This window comes from Gekko japonicus, unplaced genomic scaffold (assembly GCF_001447785.1).
Source record: "Gekko japonicus isolate JY-2015 unplaced genomic scaffold, Gekko_japonicus_V1.1 scaffold287, whole genome shotgun sequence".
Lineage (NCBI taxonomy): Eukaryota > Metazoa > Chordata > Lepidosauria > Squamata > Gekkonidae > Gekko > Gekko japonicus.
In genome coordinates this window covers 683329-702753 of record NW_015167065.1, presented here as the reverse complement: position 1 = coordinate 702753, position 19425 = coordinate 683329, and positions in this window count along the sequence as shown.

The window sequence follows — 19425 nt, the reverse complement described above, 5'->3', positions numbered from 1 at the left end:
TGTATTGACTTGAATGTAAATACTGACATGCGAATCGTCTCATTGAAACTCTATGTTAAGCTTCAGCCTGGGCTAGGATCCTAATGTAACCAATAGGAGTCCTAGCCCAGAGAGTGTCTACCAATCACGCTGTAAAGCGGGACCGCTTGTGATTGGGCATTATATCTTCAACCTCATAGGTTGTTATTTGTACAGGGGGTGTGGCTACACTAGCCGGGAATGTTTAAATACAGAGCAGCCAGTGCTTGTCCTTTGGCTCGAGTGGTTCGAATGATGGTTCTGTCTGGCGATCGTAACTAAGCTGAAGAATAAACCGCAATTCTTGCTGAATCACTCTCCGACTCTTTGTTAAGCGCACGACTTAACACACCACCCGCCTTCGGATGTGCAGATACGATTGCTCAGTCATGCGTATGCACAAACTTCAGTTTTTAAAAAAATCCATCCCATTTGCCACGGAAACGGCGCCTAGCGATTGCTGGTGTGATCGCGCCGCACCGCTTCTTTGCCGCGCTGTAGGATCCTCATGTGATCAGCATCTGCCCCCTAACCACGGGACCTCCACGGGACCTCGAAGGGACATCTGATTGCGCAACCGCGTGTTATTTTCCCCCGGGGCAAACAGCCATCCCCCCCCCGCATTTTCCAGCCTGTATGACCGGAGCCCGTGTACGGAAAGGAGCATTTTATATGATCTACACCAATAGCCCCTATACTGGACTACTGTAATATGCTTTACATGGACCAACCTTGGAGGAAAATCAGAACCTTCAGCTAGTGCAGAATGCTGCTGCTTATTTTTTATTTAAATATCTATACCCCACTTTTCTCCCCAAAGGAGACCCAAAGCAATTTATATTCTCCCACCTTCATTTTATCTTCACTACTGCAACCCTGTGAGGTCGCTTGTCTGAAAGGGAGTGACTGGCCAAGGCCACCCAGTAAGCCCACATGACAGAGTAGGGATTTGAACTTGGATCTACCAGGTCCTAATCCAGCCCTCTTAACCACGACGTCATGATGGCTGCTTAGCATGGGTTGCCAAAAGCACGTTATGCTTTTTTGCTGGCTTCCGATTTGTTTCTGGGCTCAAAAATAGTGAGGGAGCGAAGCGAACAACCCTGAGGTCTTTCAAGAAATTATGGACGATAGACTTCCATGTCTTTGGACTCGGGTTGCCAACCTCCAGTTGAGGCCTGATGATCTCCTGGAATTACAACTGATCTCCAGACGACAAAGTTAAGGTCCCCTGGAGAAAATGGCTGCTTTGGAGGGGGGATGCTGTGGCATTATACCCCGCTGAGGCCCCTCCCCTCCTCAAACCCTATCCTCTTTAGTTTCCATCCCCAAATCTCCAGGAATCCCCCAACACAGAATTAGCAACCCTACTTGGGACCCACAGGGCTACTTTTGGGCAGGAACGCACAGGAACGGAGTTCCGGCTGGCTCTCGAGTTGGCCACGCCCAGCAGGAACTCATTAGCATAATAGGCCACACCCAACAGCAGAAACCCATTAGGATTGGCTACATTAGGGGGTGTGTGGCCTAACATGCAAAGGAGTTCCTGCTACAAAAAAAGGCCCTGGGTTTTGACAATAAACAAAGTAAACAGAGTAAGAAGCAAAAGGTGGGTGTGGCTGGATGATGACACTTCTGGTAACATGGGGGTGCGGCCTAATGTGCTAATGAGCTGTGCTGTCAGGGGTGTGGCCTAATATGCTAATGAGTTTCTGCTGCTGGGTGTGGCCTATTATGCTAATGAGTCCCTGCTGGGCTTTTTCTACAAAAAGAGCCCTGGCATATATTTGAAGGACTGCCTCCCCCTGTGTAAGTCTGTGTACAGAATTGGGTTCTCAGAACAGCTTCTTGGAGTTGTATTCTCTGCTCTATAGGTGCTCAGGCCCCAGTCTTCTGGAGTGACCTTCCAGAGAGGAGAAGGCTCTTTGTTCATGTTACAAAAGCAGAATGAGATGGTCCTTTTTTCTGGAGATATTCTTGTTTGGAGCTGTAATGCTGTGTAGCGCATTACAGTTGCGCAGAAGCCTCCTTTCCCTGGTGTGACCCGAATGAGTCAATTATTATGTTACAGAGAGGTGAGGCCTGAACTTTAAAATAAATATCAAGTAAATAAATATTACGGCACTGACCTGCAACTTAATTCCATTTCATTGTTTTCAGTACACGGTGGTGGTGGTGGAAAGTGCCATCGAGACGCAGCTGACTCATGGCGACCGCAAAGGGTTTTCGAGGAGGAGGAGGAGGAGGAGATTGGATTTATACCCCACCCTTCACTCAGAGTCTCAGAGCGGCTTACAAACTCCTTTCCCTTCCCCACCCCACAGCAGATACCCTGTGAGGTAGGTGGGGCTGAGAGCGCTCTGACAGAAACTGCCCTTTTCAAGAACAGCTCTGACAGAACTATGGATTGCCCAAGGTCATCCAGCAGCTGCAAGTGGAGGAGTGGGGAATCAAACCCAGTTCTCCCAGATTAGAGTCCGCACACTTAACCGCTACACCAAACTGGTGTAGTAGCAGAGGAGTTTGACTTCCTTGGTGGTGGTGATGTAGGGTTGCCAGCCTCCAGGTGGGGCCTGGGGATCTCCCGCTTTTACAACTGATCTCCAGCTGACAGAGATCAGCTCCCCTGGAGAAAATGGCTGCTTTGGAGGGTGGACTCTGTGCCATTGTACCATGCTGAGGCCCCTCCCCAAACCCCACCCTCTCATGAGCACATAAGAGAACATAAGAGAAGCCAATGTTGGATCAGGCCAAAGGCCCATCCAGTCCAACACTCTGTCACACAGTGGCCAAAAATACCAGGTGCCATCAGGAGGTCTCCTGGATCCACCCCCAAAGTCTCCAGGTATTTTCCAACCCAGACCTGGCAACCCTATGGTGATGTCCCATTCCAAGTACTAACCAGTGCCAACCCTCCTCAGCCTCCAAAATCAGGCTAGCCGATTCAGATCAGGGCAAATTTTGCTGGATTTAACCAATAATGGTTCATTTGGCTTCCATAACAAAGAGAGTGGATTGTTCCGCAGAAAGCTGCAGGTATACTGTTCAGACAGCAAGTCTTGATAACTGTCGCTTCTTCCAAAACAGTCTGCACATATGTTTATCCTTTAAAAAAAAACAAAAAACCTTGATATAGTGCGGCTCCGTTCCCTTCTCCAGTGCTTTTGAGCTATTTTCATTCAGCTGCGGCTAGAGCGAAAGAGAACGGCGCGATGGGCTGCTGTTTATGGAAATCTGACATTTATCATTCAAGTGAGAAAAGATCTGATGATTCTCAAATGACATAGCCAAGAGCAAGCTGTATGATCTTTGTTTCCCACACATGGAAATAAAAGTCACAAATTTGCTCTGGCCCATGATTCATTTTCTTCCCAGGCACTTCACCCCACCCCCACCTTTTTACCATCCCTGCCTTCTTGCTGTTCCCCACAATCCCTGGATCCTGGCCAGCTCTTCTTATTTTACCCTACCCGCACTACTACTGCAGAGGAATGAGCGACAAAGAAGGTTGCTAAACACCACTTGGGGCCTGGGGCTCTCCAGGAACCGCAGCTGCTCTCCTGAATATAGAGATCAACTCCCCTGGAGGAAATGGAAGCTTCAAGCAGGTGGGCTGTGTGACATCACATCCCTGCTAAGCTCCTTCACCAAACTCTGCCCCCAACTCTCCAGGAATTCTCCAAGCCACCATTGGCAACCTCGCCCCCTTTTCACCCATCCCATTACACGCAGACTCTCCAGAACTCACCCTGTGTGTTTTCCTCTCACCCTGTGCATAATTCCTGGAGAGCCAGTTTGGCGTAGTGGTTAAGAGCGCAGACTCTAATCTGGGAGAACCAGGTTTGATTCCCCACTCTTCCACCATGCAGCCAGATGGGTGACCTGGTGTATTCCCGTGCCTAACTGACCACAAGCTACCATTGAGCATTAAGTGTGCATCTCTGGGAATGAGGTGTTAATGTGTTAAGCCCTAGATGCCAGCTGAGATTTTGAACCTCTAATCTCAGGTTGGGAGGGGGATTATTGTAGAGGTTCTGGTGGCATATTGTTCTGAATCCAGAGAGGGTAGCCTACCTCTGTGGGTTGTTGTTTAATGTACTGGAAAGTGCAGGATTCCCCTCTCATCCCTGGACAGGTTTGGGTGGGCTATCCTGTACACCTGGGGTCAGTCATAAATTCTTTCAGAGCTGTTCTCTCAAGGGCAGTCCTCGAAAGAGCTCTCTCAGCCCCACCTACCTCACAGGGTGTCTGTTGTGGGGAGGGGAAGGGAAGGGGATTGTAAACCGCTCTGAGACTCCTTTGGGTAGTGAAAGGCGGGGTATAAATCCAATCTCCTACTCCTCTTCTTCTTCTCCTCAGAGATGCGAAAGCTCTTTGGGGTTTCGGCTCAGTGCCAAGGGCTTCACTCCAGAGAGCTGTTCATCTCCCATCGGGGTGAGGGGAGCTGGGCAATGTCATACACAGCCACTGGGACAGGCATAAGAAGCAAGTAACAGCAGCAACCTACGTATGTGCTGAGCAAGGGGAGGCAGGGGGCTGCAGGCACAAGTACACCCGTAGCTGTCCGTTACATAAAATAAACAAAAATTATAATCCAGATTGTAAAAAAAAAAAATATTGTGGTCACCAGGCAGATTTTATCCACTGCTGGTGGACTTGTGAATTAATACAATTGTACTGGAAAGATATTGTTCCATAAATTAAACAAATGACGAATTATGATTAAGAGCCAGTTTGGTGTAGTGGTTAAGTGTGCGGGACTATAATCTGGGAGAACCGGGTTTGATTCCCTACTCCTCCACTTGCACCTGCTGATGTGACCTTGGGTCAGTCACAAGCTCTGGCACAGCTGTTCCTGAAAGAGCAGTTTGTGTCAGACTTGCAGCCAGATGGGTGACCTGGGGTCAGTCATAAGTTCTTTCAGAGCTGTTCTCTCAAGGGCAGTCCTCGAAAGAGTTCTCTCACCGGGTGTCTGTTGTGGGGAGGGGAAGGGAGAGGAGTTCATAAGCCGCTCTGAGACTCCGAGTGAAGGGCGGGGTATAAATCCAATCTCTTCTTCTTTACTTCTACTACCTGAACTGTTTCTACTTGATCTTCAGAAGCAACCTTTAAAGGATAAAAGTAAAGTGAAATTAATGTCAATATTGGTAGCTGTAGCCAGAATTATATTGGCAGCTATGTGGAAAGATAAGAAAACATGTACGATCGAACAATGGCAAGCTCGACTTTGGGACTACTTAATCATGAGTAAAATCTCAGATAGAGTTAATTATACCAAAGTAAATAATTCCACCAATACATTTGTTGAAGTGGTTTCCTGTGGTTCAATATATAACTGGAAAAGATATACTTCCAAAAAATACATTGTATCAAGATAGGTTATTTCTTTAACAGATCTCTGGCTTATTTGCAGATAGTCAATAGATACGAAAATGTTATTTTGGTGACTGTCTAGAGGTTGTATGTTATTTTGCAGATATAGTTTTTAAAATAAAGTTATTTAAATCAAAATGAAAACATGCCGCTGCCTTTTGGTGACTCAGGCCGTTGGTCCATCAAGGTCAGCATTGCCTTCTCTGACTGGCAGCAGCTCTCCAAGGTCTCTGGCAGAGTTTTTTTCCACAGCCTGATCCTTTTAACTGGACTGGGATCTTCTGCATGCACAGAGAATGCTCAGCTACTGATCCATGCCTCCATCTCTGCCTTGTGGCATTTGTGCACACCATAGAGCTACCCTGGTGCCTTTCAGACCAGCAGCTTTATTGAGACATAAGCTTTTGTGGGCTATGGCCCAGTTCATCAGCTGCATGAAATGAAAGTACAGTCAGCAGAAAACATATACGGAGTGGGGAGATATCCAAATGTAAACACAAGTATAGGGACCATTTACAGTAGCTGTCATTGGTGATGCTAGCATAGTTAAGTAAAATAACTAGGGTCGCGATCACATGTAGAATTAGCTGCGCCATAGGCGCGAATTCCGGACGGATTTTAAGGGCACGATCAGACGCAAACATCTGGGAAGCATCCCACACCCGCTGGCAACCCATTTTGCTCCACCACAGAAGTGGGGTAAAAAGACACTAGAGAACGTCAGGTAGCAAACAGGTTGCTACGGGCCAGGAAAAGGACTTTCCCCTGTGTGGTCGCTCCAGCGCGCTCCCATGGAATCGGGAGGGTCTGATCAGGCCACCCCAACTCAATGCCATTGTTTTTTCCCCATTTCGGTATGAGCATCATCGCACACTGCGTAGGGAGGACTCAGTGCGGAGATGCGAATAATTGATCCCTCACTGAAGCTCACCGGAAGGGCTTGAAGGCAATGCTCCCTCTAAGCTGTGGAGTGTTGTGAGCAAAAATTCTACTTTGTGAGCTACTGGCATTATAGTTGTGAGCGAGTGATTTGGCTACTGCATAAATTAGTTGGCTCTGGAGCCATCCTCCCTGAGCTAAGACAAAAATGTGTGAGCCAGAGGCTAAAAAACTGTGAGCTAGTTCACACTAACTCAGCTTAGAGGGGACACTGCTTGAAGGTATACTTCAGACCTTCCACTGCAACCCTATGGGAAAGTATTTGGGAATAACTCCCCTGAGCACGGATGGGCTGCAGTCACACACACTAAATAATCCACTTTTAATGCACTTTCCAACTGGATCTTGCCAGTCCACAATAGTAAAATCCAGTTGAAAAGTCCGCTGAAAGTAGATTGAAAGTGGATTATTTAGTGTGTGTGACCACAGCCATGCTTTTAGGTAAATATGCATAGCATCTGGCTGTGAATCTATTTGCAACCCATTTTTCTGCTACGCAGCAAGAAACGGAAAACAAAAACTTTTTTTTAAAAAAAATGTGGACATTGCAAAACCTCAAATTGCTGCAATTCATTCATTTCATTCCTGTGTCCATAGGAGAATCAATAGAGTTTGCATCCTTTGAAATGGTTTTAAGCTGGTACAGATAAAAGCAACATATTTAACAGGGGGGGGGGATCACTTCAAAGCCAAAGCCAAGCATTTGCTTATAGAAAATATAGGGAGTAAACTTTTAATGGGTTTGCTTCCAAACAATTTAATAGCTAAGTGATCTATGGTTTACTTTAACACACATTCTCATTAAAACGCAAGTAAATATCTCTGGATACAGACACATTCCATGCCATTCTCTTTATTACTTAATTTTCCAGGTATCCCAGCATGATCTGAATAAATTATGCTGACAATACAAGACTATAAATGATAAATCAACAACACAATTTTAGTGATATATGGCATGAAATGTAAATAATAACCAGAGCTGCTAATTGGCTCGCTACCTGGCAACAAATCAGTAAGTGAGCTATTTCCACTGGTAATGCTTCAGTAGAGTACCACCCCAATCATTAAGCATTTCTGGCTTGTAAGCTCTTTCTACGGTTTTTCTGCAGGAGATGGAACTGTAGGATGAAAATTAACTTTTAAGGGTGTGGGGGTGGAGAAGAAACCCTGAATGGCAATAGTATTGTTCAAAGATGTTGTCCGGGTCTGACGGACAATGTTCTTTACGGATCTCAAATGGGGACGATATTAAATTTCTCATCTCACCCAGACAACCCCTGTGGTGATTTTGCTTCCCCCTTGTATGAATTGAACCCACAAATCTTTTATGTTCATACCACTTCCTGTTTCTTTGCATCAGATTTTTTGTACACATTTTTGTTCCATTTGTGCATCAACAAATCAGCCTGATTCATGATATTTATATGTATAAATTGGATACAAAAACGGCAAAACAAGCATGCACACTGCCAACAAATCTGTTAAATCAGAAGCAAAAATTAGAGAACTGAAATCACTGAAAAAAATATAAATAGGGAACAGTTTGTTACCCAAAGTGGCTGTTATTTAATTCGGGAAATTAGCTTAATTAAAGACACAACAAGAGGGGGTAACTGGGAAACTCCACCTTTGTATACCAGGATCTTTCCCCCAGAGAACTCTCAAAATAAACCAGGCTAAAATTCTACCAGAAAGGTTTGTTTATCAAAGAGCAAAATATACACATAGAAAGCACTCAAATGATCTAAGAGGAAAATGAAGGGAAGAGTGGGGAGAGTGAGGGAGTTTTGAGGAGGTGATATTTACCATCCAAGGGATCGAGGTCCACGGAGAAGACCGTGAAATGGCCTGTGTTTCACAGGGTGAAGACAGAAGGACCAACATTTGAGTAGGGGGTGTGTTGTTTAGCGCTGGGAACACACATACACATTGCCATGGGTCAAGGGGGCTATATTTATACCCAAAAATGTTTCCTGAGGGTATGCTAATGTGTTTGCTTCCAGAAGAACAAAAGCTTGATGGCTTTCCCAGATAGTAAAAAGGTTTGGGGAAACCTTGATGATGTGACCTGTTGGTGAGAATGTTTCTTGATGACCCCCTAAGTATCAGACAGGAAGACTATCAAGTGTTATAAAATTTTCTTATTGAGTTAAAGGAGGTTGGGGGAAGTATGACTGGAGGAGATGGGGAGATGAGAGCTACTTCCTTGAGAAACCTATTGTCCTGATAATGCATCTCTCTCTATGGTGGGGAGGAGGATGTCAGGTGATCAGCCTTTGTAATTCAGGTTCCAAAATAGTTTCTCAGGCTCTTGCTTGGCAGCAACCATTTTGTGCGTTTCAAAGCCATTTTGATTCCATTTTAGGCCAGGCAGGGCCTTGTACATATGATTTTGGGGTGATAAGAAGGGTGTCCCCTCTCTTAGCAAAACGGCACCCTCTTTAGGAAGAAGGTCTGAGTGCTAACAAGTTCACTCACTTCTAATTTGGAGTTCCATCCATCAGCCAGTATTTTCAAGCGTGAGAAGTGGCAGGTTAATGTCTTCTAATGGGTAAACACATGAATCTGCCTTCTACTGAGACCATTGGTCCTTCAAGGGGCGATTCTGCATCTTGCATTCGTTCCACATTTTCTCAACTGGGAGGAAAAAATGCAGCTCAAAACAGCATTCAGATACCTTGGGGCAACGCTGTACTGACTGCAAAGTCACTCCGGAATGGCCATAAAACTATGCAGAAGGTACCATAAAATCTGATGATCAAAGAAAGCAAAAATGGCATGCAGTATGGAGGATACCATAAAATCCGATGATCAAAGGAAGTGAAAGCAGCATGCAATGCAGAGGGGAATTTCGATTCCAACAGGAGTTTCTTAAAACAATGAAGGGAAAAGTCAATGCAGAATCAGCCAAGGTCAGTAACGTCTAGTGTAACTGGTGTCAGCTTTCTAGGGTCTCGGATATAGTCCTTCACATCACTTGTTACCTGATCATTTTCCTTGGAGATGCTGATGACTGAACCTCGGATCATCTGCATTTGGAGCAGATGCTCTGCCACTGAGCCACACCCTCTTCCCAGTCGCAAGCCAAACAATCAGATCTATCTGTTTGCATCTATCATTTCTGGCACAGTAATGTTGATGTTATTGAGTCTGTGTGTGGAATTAAGGTTATTTTTCTGTAAGAAAAAAGCTGCTGTGACGTAAAGAAATGGGAGCCATTCAGTGCCTCAAATTTAAATATGTGAAAGCCCAATCTCTTGGGTGGATCACCAAAGAAAGAGGCTCAAACTCATGCTGAATTTCACTTCAAGCCAAAATTAGGCAGGATTTCCATTTGCAATGGGTAAAAAGAGAGTGCAGAGCAGACCCTAGGTCATCCATGAATGCACTTGGTTTGGACTGGATGTTCTCATCAACACTAATTTGCCACTGGTAAATGAGGCTGTGAATTAACTACTTCTTAAGGTGATTATATGTTTCAGAGGCCCCGGACATACGGGCCGGAAAATGCGGGGGGGGGGGAGCATGGCTGTTTGCCCCGGGGCAAAATAATGCGCAGTTGCGCAAGCAGACGTCCCGTGGAGGTCCCGTGGTTAGGGGGAGGTGCCAATCACAGGACAATCCTGCGGCGCTGCAAAGATGCGAGGCCGCGGGGCAAACGGGGTTGTTGGGGTTTTTTAAACTAAAGTGTGTGCATGCTCCATTGGGTGCTTGTGCGCATCCGTGGAGACTTGGGGGGAAAAAACCTTTTTGCGAGGGGACATGGGCGGGCGCCGGAACTACCACTGGAAACGCGATCAGATGCCCGCCCATGCCCCGTGGTTTCCGGAAACTAGTACCTTGGAGGTACTAGTTTTTTACAGCGCATCTTCGGAGTGAAGCCTCGGTTGAGCCATGGGAGCTCTACGCTTCCCAGATGTGGTGGTGAGATCGCACCCGGAAAATCCGCCTATCTTCCGTCTCTCTAGCGTGCCTAATGTTCCGTGTGACCGCAGCCATAAAGTGGTTTACTTTTACAGTGATCATTTTGCAAAATATGGATACAGTTTTAAGCCTTATGGTCATAATCCAAGCAGACGCATCTGCATGTGGATATGCCCTCTGCAGGGGGTGGACTGGCCATGTAATGTACCGGGAAATTTCTTGGGCCACTTCTGGCAGCCAGAAGCAAGCACAGCCAAGCCCAGAAAACTCTGCCAGAGTCACAGGGGTCACTTGGTTTAGACCATCAGCAACATTAACTGGTGTCAGCTCACCAATTGTCTCCTGCTATGGGACTGCCCAGCTGGACTTGACCCAGGACCAGTTTTACCTCCTGGTCCACTTTGGATCCAACCCATGGGTTGCCAGACATTGCCTGGCAACCAGCAGTGCAGTATCATGGGAGGATTTTTTTTTTTAATGCAGCTTCACATATTTATTGGAAGTTCTTACCAGAAGTGACAGAAGGTAGCTCTAGGAATCACCAAAAACTTTACCATAGAGTTTCTGGTGATTCCTGGAGCTACCCTTTTTCACTTGTAGCAAACTTCCAGTAAGTACATGAGGCTGCATTTAAAAAAAAATTACCCCACCACCATTCAAAACAGCAACGGAAGCTCAGGGCAGGGGATTCTCCCCCACGCCAGGCAGCTTTACCACATACCAAGACCAAATCATTTGCATATGCTAATACAGGCATCAGACATTAATATTATTTAACTTGCTGCAGTTTCATGAATGCTCCTCCATCTCTTTTTCTACAAGACGGGATCCACAGCAATAAGAACTCTTATGGGGGGCAATCAGTCTAAATTTACAGCGCAATCCTAAAAACACTTTCTTCGGAATAAGCCTTATTGAATAGACCTGAGCAGGAATCTGAGTAGACCTGTTTAGGTGAATTAAGGGTGAAGGACAAATAGACATTGTGAACTGTGAAAGAAGAGGTTTGAAAATACATTCTCTGTCCTAGAAACAAAGCCGCAGAATGTAGTGAATGTGTGTTCTCTCTTTGCCCTCCTTCGGTGTGGTCCTTATCTTAAAGTTCAGGCCAATATGATTCAGCCGCTAATTTCAAATTAAGCGTGAGGTTAAGTCATTTATGGAAGAGGGATGGCCAATGAGGCACACTTGCAATGCAAGCTAGGTGTATTTTGTATTTCTGTAATATCAGTCTGCAGCTCTAATCAGATAAAGAGCTCCTCTACAGTGTTTAATTGAGAGAGGTGGCCACTTAAGACAGACATTAATTACCCTTTGCTTTTGAGCACTTCGGGTACTTGTTTACCAAAACCTAGTTTGAAAGATAGCAGGTTATCGGTTATTTTATTGCATGAGATAACAGGTTATCTCGCGAGCTGAATTTGCAAAAACAAGCACCTAATCGTTCAGCACCAAAGGGCAATTTACTCATTGGCATTTGATTATGCAAGCATTGCTCGGCGATCTTTTTGAAAAGATAAGCTCTGCTGCTCAGTAAGAGGGGCCTTCAAACTAAGAAAAGGTTCCGTTCAGGTGGCGGCACTCACTGGATGGGGTTAAGCAAGTGACGGTGGCATGAAGCGGTCTCCAGTATCAGGATCCCCAATGATTTAGTATTTTACCCAGGGTGCACTTCGCTTGATTCTAATTAGCGAGTCCTCGAAATATTAATCAGGCTATGGTTGCCAAGTCCATCTTCCACCCCCAACGGGGGACTTTGGGGGTGTTCCCGGAGGGGGCGGGGCATCCCCGACATGATGATGTCACATTGGGGACATCCGCCATCCCCCCCACCCGTCCATGCGCCAGATCTCCAGAAACGGCAGTTCCCTGCACTTAAAGGAGCCAGTGTTTCCCTTTTAAATGCAGGAGCCGGCGTTTCCCCTTTAAAAGCAGCCATGTTTCCCTTTTAAGAGCAAGAAGCTGGCATTTCCCTGCAAGCTTGCGGAGATCAGGCTTGGGAGGAAACACGGGTTCCACACACTTAAAGGGAGAGAGATGGGTGGCTGTGGGTGTTGGGGGTGGGGGTGGGACTTCCTCCGCTGGCCATCTGGCCGGTGGTGGGTAGAACCCTCCCAAAAGGGGAGGCCCTGGCAAACCAGGGGGGTTGGCAACCCTAAATCAGGCTCAAGCAGTGAAGCTAGGCCTAGGATGTACCATGTCAGTTGTGGGAGGGGGGCAGCATTCCATTAAACCTTCCAAATTTAACTACTATGTCCGGGAGGCAGCTAAACCCTTCTTCCTGACTTACTAGGTTGTTATGGAGAGAACTATTAAAAATAACCTTCACCTGAAGTCATATAGGCTCTCACATTTAGCCATATCTTAATGTATCCCCCCCACCTCTGGCCTCCGAAAGGAGATGAGGTTCCCAGGAGAGCAAAGCCAGGCTGGCTTGGGCCCTCCTGATCAGCAGCCTCCCACCTACTCTCAGCAAGTCAATTGCACATGCAAACTGCACTTGAAGTTATTGTTAGCATTAAACACTTCAGAATGCATCCTTTCATCCTATTAAATTCCATGTTTGCATTGGCCGGTATGGTGGTTCGTCTTAGAGTTGCCGGGTCCCTATGTGGCTACATCACTTCTGGTGTGTACTGGAAGTGACGTCATCATGCCATGCCTTCAGGGAGGTAACCTGGTATTTGGGCACAAATTCTATGGTAAACATGGCTTCTACCACAGAGTTTTTGCCCAAATACTAGAGCAGCGCCTGGCCATCACCAACACGATGATGCCACTTCCGGTGCACGCCAGAAGTGACATTACCACATTGCCGGTGATGAGGCCTAGACCTCCCTCTCTCTGCTGGTTAGTCCCCCACTGGCCAGCTGATTGGTGATAGAGGGTTGAGCCTGGCGATGGGGACCCCTGCGTGTACCAAAGGGTCTGGCAACCCTTGTTTTAGTAATTATTTATCATCATTATTGTCATCGTCGTATGGCATTGTGTGTAGAATAGCCAGGAGATCCTAAGATTGTCTGCCAGCCAGAGGTTCTAGCTCTTTAGTGTTATGAACCACTAGGTGGCGAGCTAGACTTTTTTTAAGGCAAGAGACGTTTCAGAGGTAGTATGCCATTGCCTGCCTCTGTATCATGACCCTGGTATTCCTTGGAGGTCACCCTTCCAAATACTAGCCAAGGCTGACCCTGCTTAGCTTCCATGATCTGAGGTGATTGGGCTAGCTTGGGCTATACAGGTCAGAGCACCTAGTTCGAGTATTGGACTATCATTTAGGAGTGCATGGAAACTCACTGGTTGACTTTGGGGCCAGTCTCTCTCTCACAGCCTAATATACCTCAAATGGTGGCACAGCGTCACTTCTGTTTTGTACTCAGAAGTGATGTCACAATGCTCTAAGGATTCCCAAGATCTCTATGGTTTTTATCATAAAGATTGTAGAAATCCTAGAGTGCCATGACATCCCTTCTGGAGAAGGGGCTAGCTGGCAAACTTACACAGGGTTGTTGCTATTGGGAGGATAACTTGGAGGCAGTTGTAAGCTGCTTTGGGTCCCCACTGGGGAGGAAAAGCGGGGTATAAATATTTATTTATTCAAAATATTTATATACTACCATTCCACAATGCCCAAGGCAGTGAACACACATAAAAAACATAGGCACATGAATTAAAATAGATCACGTTAAAACTATCTAAACTATCCAAAAGTCCCTGATCTTGAACATGTTTCATTTATTTAGGTAACACGTTTCTATCCCGCTTCTTCAGGGAACCTTTCCGTGGCAGCTTGCAAAATGCAACATAATAAAGACATAACACTACATTAAAACTGATAATTAAAACCCAGCATTAAAAACCCATCCAGTGTAAAGCTTAAAGTAGATTTTAAACCATTTTCATAACTAAAAAGCAGGCTAAAATAGCATCACCATTCAATCCCTGAATGAAAAGCCTGGGTGAAAAGAAAAATGCTTTCAGCTGGTGCCCGAAAGAGAGTAGGCAACCCGCAGCCTGAAGAGGTACAGCCCATTCTGCCACCTCAAGAATTCCACCACCTCATTTCGCTGCACACGAAGACCACATTCAAATTCTCGTCGCTCCAGGAATAGTGCGGTGTTCAGTCGACTAAATACGCAGGAAATGCCACACTGGGTAGCCCAGCAAAATACGTTTTTAAAGTGTGAAATTTTTTTTGAACAAAATGCCAAGGGGGGGGGGACTTCTGAAGAGAGGGACCAGCAAAGCAGAGAAACAGAATGCCAATGTGCAGATAACCAGAGAAACAGTGACAGAACGGAGCCAGGGGGATTTGCTCCTCTCTGGTTTTACTGAGTCAGACACTGAGTTCATTTGCTGTCCACTCTGGCTGATGCTTCAAGGACCCAAGCGCAGATCTTTCTCAGCACTAGCAATCCAAGTTTTTTTGTTTTTTTTTAAAGGCCCTGAACATGCCATAGACTGTAACCAGGATCATTTGCATGTGCACCACCACTAAGCTATTGCATTTATCCCACGTAGGGCTGCCAAGTGGGGGCGGGGGGCGGGTAAACCCCCGCTTCGGAGGCCCGATTTCCGCCGCCGCGGAATCAGGCCTCGGGGGGAACTCCGCCCCCGAAGCGCAGCGTGGATGCGTCACCCACGTCAATCACGTTGGGGGCGTGGACCTGATCGACGGAGGGAAAACTCTATGGTTTTCCCTCCCACGATCAGGGCCACGCCTTCAACGTGATCGATGTCGCGCGTCACTTCTGGTGACGTGCTGGTGGCACGTGCGCATCGAAGGACGGCTCCCGGAACCCGGTGAGGCTCCCCCCACCGGTAGGATATTTTGACTTGGCAACCCTAATCCCACGCATTGTCCGAGGTACTCAGGGTGGTATACACTTCTGCCTTCCTCTGTTTGCTCATCACTACCACTGTATGAAATGGGTCAGGCTGAAGAGAGTGAGTGGGCCCAGTACTATGGCCATTACACCATCTCAGGCATGGATTGGCCATTTGACTTCCAGGGAAATTGCTTCTGCCCTAGAGGTAGGGTTGTCCGCTCTGACTTGGGAAATACCTGGAGGTTTGGGGGAGTGGAGCCCGGAGAGGGCGGGATTTGGGGAGGGGAGGGACCTCAAAAAGCTACAATGCCACAGAGTCCATCCTCCAAAGCAGCCATTTGTCTCCAGGGGAGCCGATCTCTGTCATGTGGAGATCAGTTATAAAAGTGGGAGATCTCCAGGTCCCACCTGGAGGCTGGCAACCCTACTAGAGGGTGGCAGCCAGGCACAAGCAGAACCATGTCTGGCAACTCTCTGCCACTCCCTCAGTGTCCTCCTGGCTTTCACCCTTCGTTGTCAACGAGGATCCATCTTAGCTCGCCAAGTGGTTCTTCTCACAAGGGTTGCCAATTCTGGGTTAGGAAATTCCAGGAGATTTGGGGATAAAGCCAGGGAAGAATAAGGTGAGCATCTTCAGCAGGCTATAATGCCATAGAGTCCCCCTCCAAAGCAGCCATTTCCTCCAATCTCTGTGGTCTGGAGGTCAGTTGTAATTCTGGGGGATCTCCAGGCCCCACCTGGATGCTGGCAACCCTAACTCCCACGCTGCTACCAGGTTTGCAAGAGGAGGCAATGGACAAGCTGTTGCCCAGGGCTGGTGCTGCCAGCCTGACTGGGCTCTGCAGTGCTGGTTTGTAATGCCACAGGGGCCATTCAACTTGGCTGGCTCCTGGGCCATTTTAACATGTCAGGCCGCCCCTGCACTCCACTGAGCTATGAGCAGGGGTCATTTCGTAGAAACTCTCCACTGAGCTATGAGTCCTCCCAATGCTTAGCACAGCTCCTTGCTTCTTTACTGGACTTGGCTCCCACCTTTCCCTAAAGCAGAATCCATGGTAAATTGGAATGGTCCTTTAAAGTCTCAATATCGCAACTCCAAAGACTTGAATTCAAAATGGCCAATCACAGGGCCACCCCCTCATGAGAGCCAGCTTGGTGTAGTGGTTAAAAGTGCAGACTCTGATCTGGGAGAACTGGGTTTGATTCCTCACTCCTCCACATGCAGCTGCTGGCGTGACCTTGGGCCAGTCACAAGTTCCCTCAGAGCTGTCCTTGAAAGAGCAGTTCTTGAAAGAGCTCTCTCAGCCCCACCTACCTCACAGGGTGTCTGTTGTGAGGAGGGGAGGGGAAGGGAATGAAGATTGTAAGCTGTTCTGGGACTCCTTCAGGTAGTGAAGGGCAGGGTATACTTCCAATTTCTTCTTCTTCTTCATCATCATCATCATCATCATATTCCAAGTAGGGTTGCCAACTCTTGGCTGGAAAATACCTGGAGGTTTGGGGGGTGCCCCAGGGTTTGAGAAGGGGTGGGACCTCAGTGGGTATAATGTCACAGAGTCCACCCTTCCAAGGCAGCCATTTTCTCCAGGGGAACTGATATTGATCGTCTGGAAATAAGTTCTAATTCTGTGAGATCTCCAGGCCCTACCTGGAGGTTGGCAATCCCAAGGCAGGGTTTGAAATTCTTTCAAAAGCGACATGTCTTTCAAACCCTTCCAAAAAGAAATCAGTTTTGTAGCCTCTCCAAAGCCCATAAAATATTCAGCACTCCACATCTTACATCCCTTTAACTAAGAACTCCTTTAATTCTGTGCTGATGTGCATAAGGGAAGTCAAAACATTTTAGCACTTGGCAGATGATAGCAGTAAATAAAATAGCCCCGATGAATGGTAGAAAACTGTTAATTATGTTTTGTTTGCTCTATTGTTTGTGGATCACTTGCATGGTTAAAAATTAATTTTATGATGTTACTTAAAACAATACATGTGACATTTCAGATGTTCCCATGAAGGATACTTAGCAATAATAAATAGGTGGGGTTGTCAAAGGAAATTTGCCAACTCAAGCATCTTTAGCGGATAAAGAGAACTATCTATAAATTACTGTAAGGTGCGGGGGGGGGGAAGGCTTTATTTTCTTTAGAAAAGCCCCCCACGCATCTATCTTTTGTTTTTATTCACTGATGAATTCTGGATAGGCAGAGAAAAACAATAAAAGTTTGATGACTACATGGCTATTCTTGACAACCTTAAATATTTCAGAGTAAGAAAAATATCAGTCTAGTGTGAAACTTAAAAATAAAGACTTCCAGTTCTAAAGAACCCCAACTGTCAAATATCATCTTGAGTGGGGGAAAAGGTAAAACTATATTATGGGGGGGGGAAGGAAATTATCCCTACATTCATATGTCATTTCACGCTTTAAATGTCCCCATTCAGACATGAATATGATTGTTCTTCCGAACCCGGATATGTAAATGGCATCCTATGTGCTCCGATTCTGAGATTAACGCTACAGAACTGGTTTTAATATTTTAACACCCTGTCTTTTAATACTATTTTTTGAACAGGCACATTTTGCCAATCCAGATAGACTCTGGTTTTGAAACTCTGTCTCGTTGGATTCACTGCTCTGCAGAAACAGCATAACTAATGTCCTCTGGAGGCACGGAGAGTTTTCTTTGGATACAGGGAATCAGATTCATCCGGGTCTTTCTTACCCTTTCTCTCAGTGACGGGACACATGGAACAACGGCTACACTAGTTTAGTGACACTGAAAGCAAAGGGGAGCAACATTTAAAATGCCTCTTGGTTTGTTTGTTTGTTTTTTTAAATAGGGATTGTTATAATTGAGTTGTCAAGGAAAAAAGGGGAAGTACCTTAAATAAATGAAAAATGGAAGAGCTGCATCTTGAGCATACAGAAAAGATACTTTCATCAGTCTGACAACATGAAATATATCATAGAATTACAGAGTTGGAAGGGGTCATAGAGGCCATCTAGTCCAACCCGCTGCTCGATGCAGGATCAGCCTAGAGCATCCCTGAGAAGTGCTTGTCCAGCCGCTGTTTAAAGGATGCCAGGGAGGGGGAGCTCACCACCTCCTGAGGCAGCTGATTCCACCGTTGCACAACTCTTAATGTATAAAAAGTTTCCCATAAGATCCAGCTGGTACCTTCCTGCCCTTAATTTAAACCCATTATTGCGAGTCCTCTCCTCTGCTGCCAATAGGAACAGCTCCCCTCCCCCCTCTAAGTGTTGTTGTTGTTGTTCAGTCGCACAGTCGAGTCCGACTCTCCGCGACCCCATGGACCAGATCACGCCAGGCCTTCCTGTCTTCCGCCGTCCTCTGAAGTTTGCTCAACTTCATGTTCGTTGCATCTATGACACTGTCCAACCATCTCATCCTTTGCCGTCCCCGTCTTCTTTGACCTTCAATCTTTCCCAGCATCAGGGTCTTCTCCAGTGAGTGCTCCCTTCTCCTTTGGTGGCCAAAGTATTTGAGCTTCAGTTTCATTATCTGGCCTTCCAGGGAACAGTCAGGGTTGATTTCTTTGAGGACTGACTGATTTGATCTTCTTGCAGTCCAAGGGACTCTCAAGAGTCTTCTCCAGCACCATAGTTCAAAACACCTCTAAGTGACAGCCCTTCAAATACTTCAAGAGAGCAATCATGTCCCCCCCCTCAACTTCCTCTTCTCCAGACGAAACATTCCCAAGTCCCTCAGCCTTTCCTCATAGGGCTTGGTCTCCAGGCCAAATAAATATCTATTTATTTATTTATTCTATTTAATTCATTCATACCCCACCTATTTCCCCAGTGGGGACCCAAAGCGGCTGACGTGGTTCTCTTTTCTTCCATTTCATCCTCACAACAACTTTGTGAGGTAGGTTAGGCTGAGAATATGTGACTGGCCCAAGGTTACCAAGGAAACGTCCATGTCAGAGTGAGGATTTGAACCTGTATCTCCCAGATCCTAGTCCGGCACTCTACCCTGGCTCACACTGGCATCATACATAGATCATAGCCATACAAAATGACTGCACTGAGGGGATGGTACTTTGGTCACATTATGAGAAGACAGGACTCACTAGAAAAGACAATCATGCTAAGAAAAGTAGAAGGCATCAGGAAAAGGGGAAGACCCAAAAGGAGATGGATGGAGTCTATAAAGGAAGCCATAGCTGTCAGGTCTGTTAACCACACCCACAACTCTGTTAACAATAGGACATTTGGGGGGTCATTCATTCAGAGGCCTGCCATAAGTCAGATGTGACATGGCAGCAGTTAACACACATACACATAGACATTAGATAAGGAAAATCCACTCCAATGATCTCC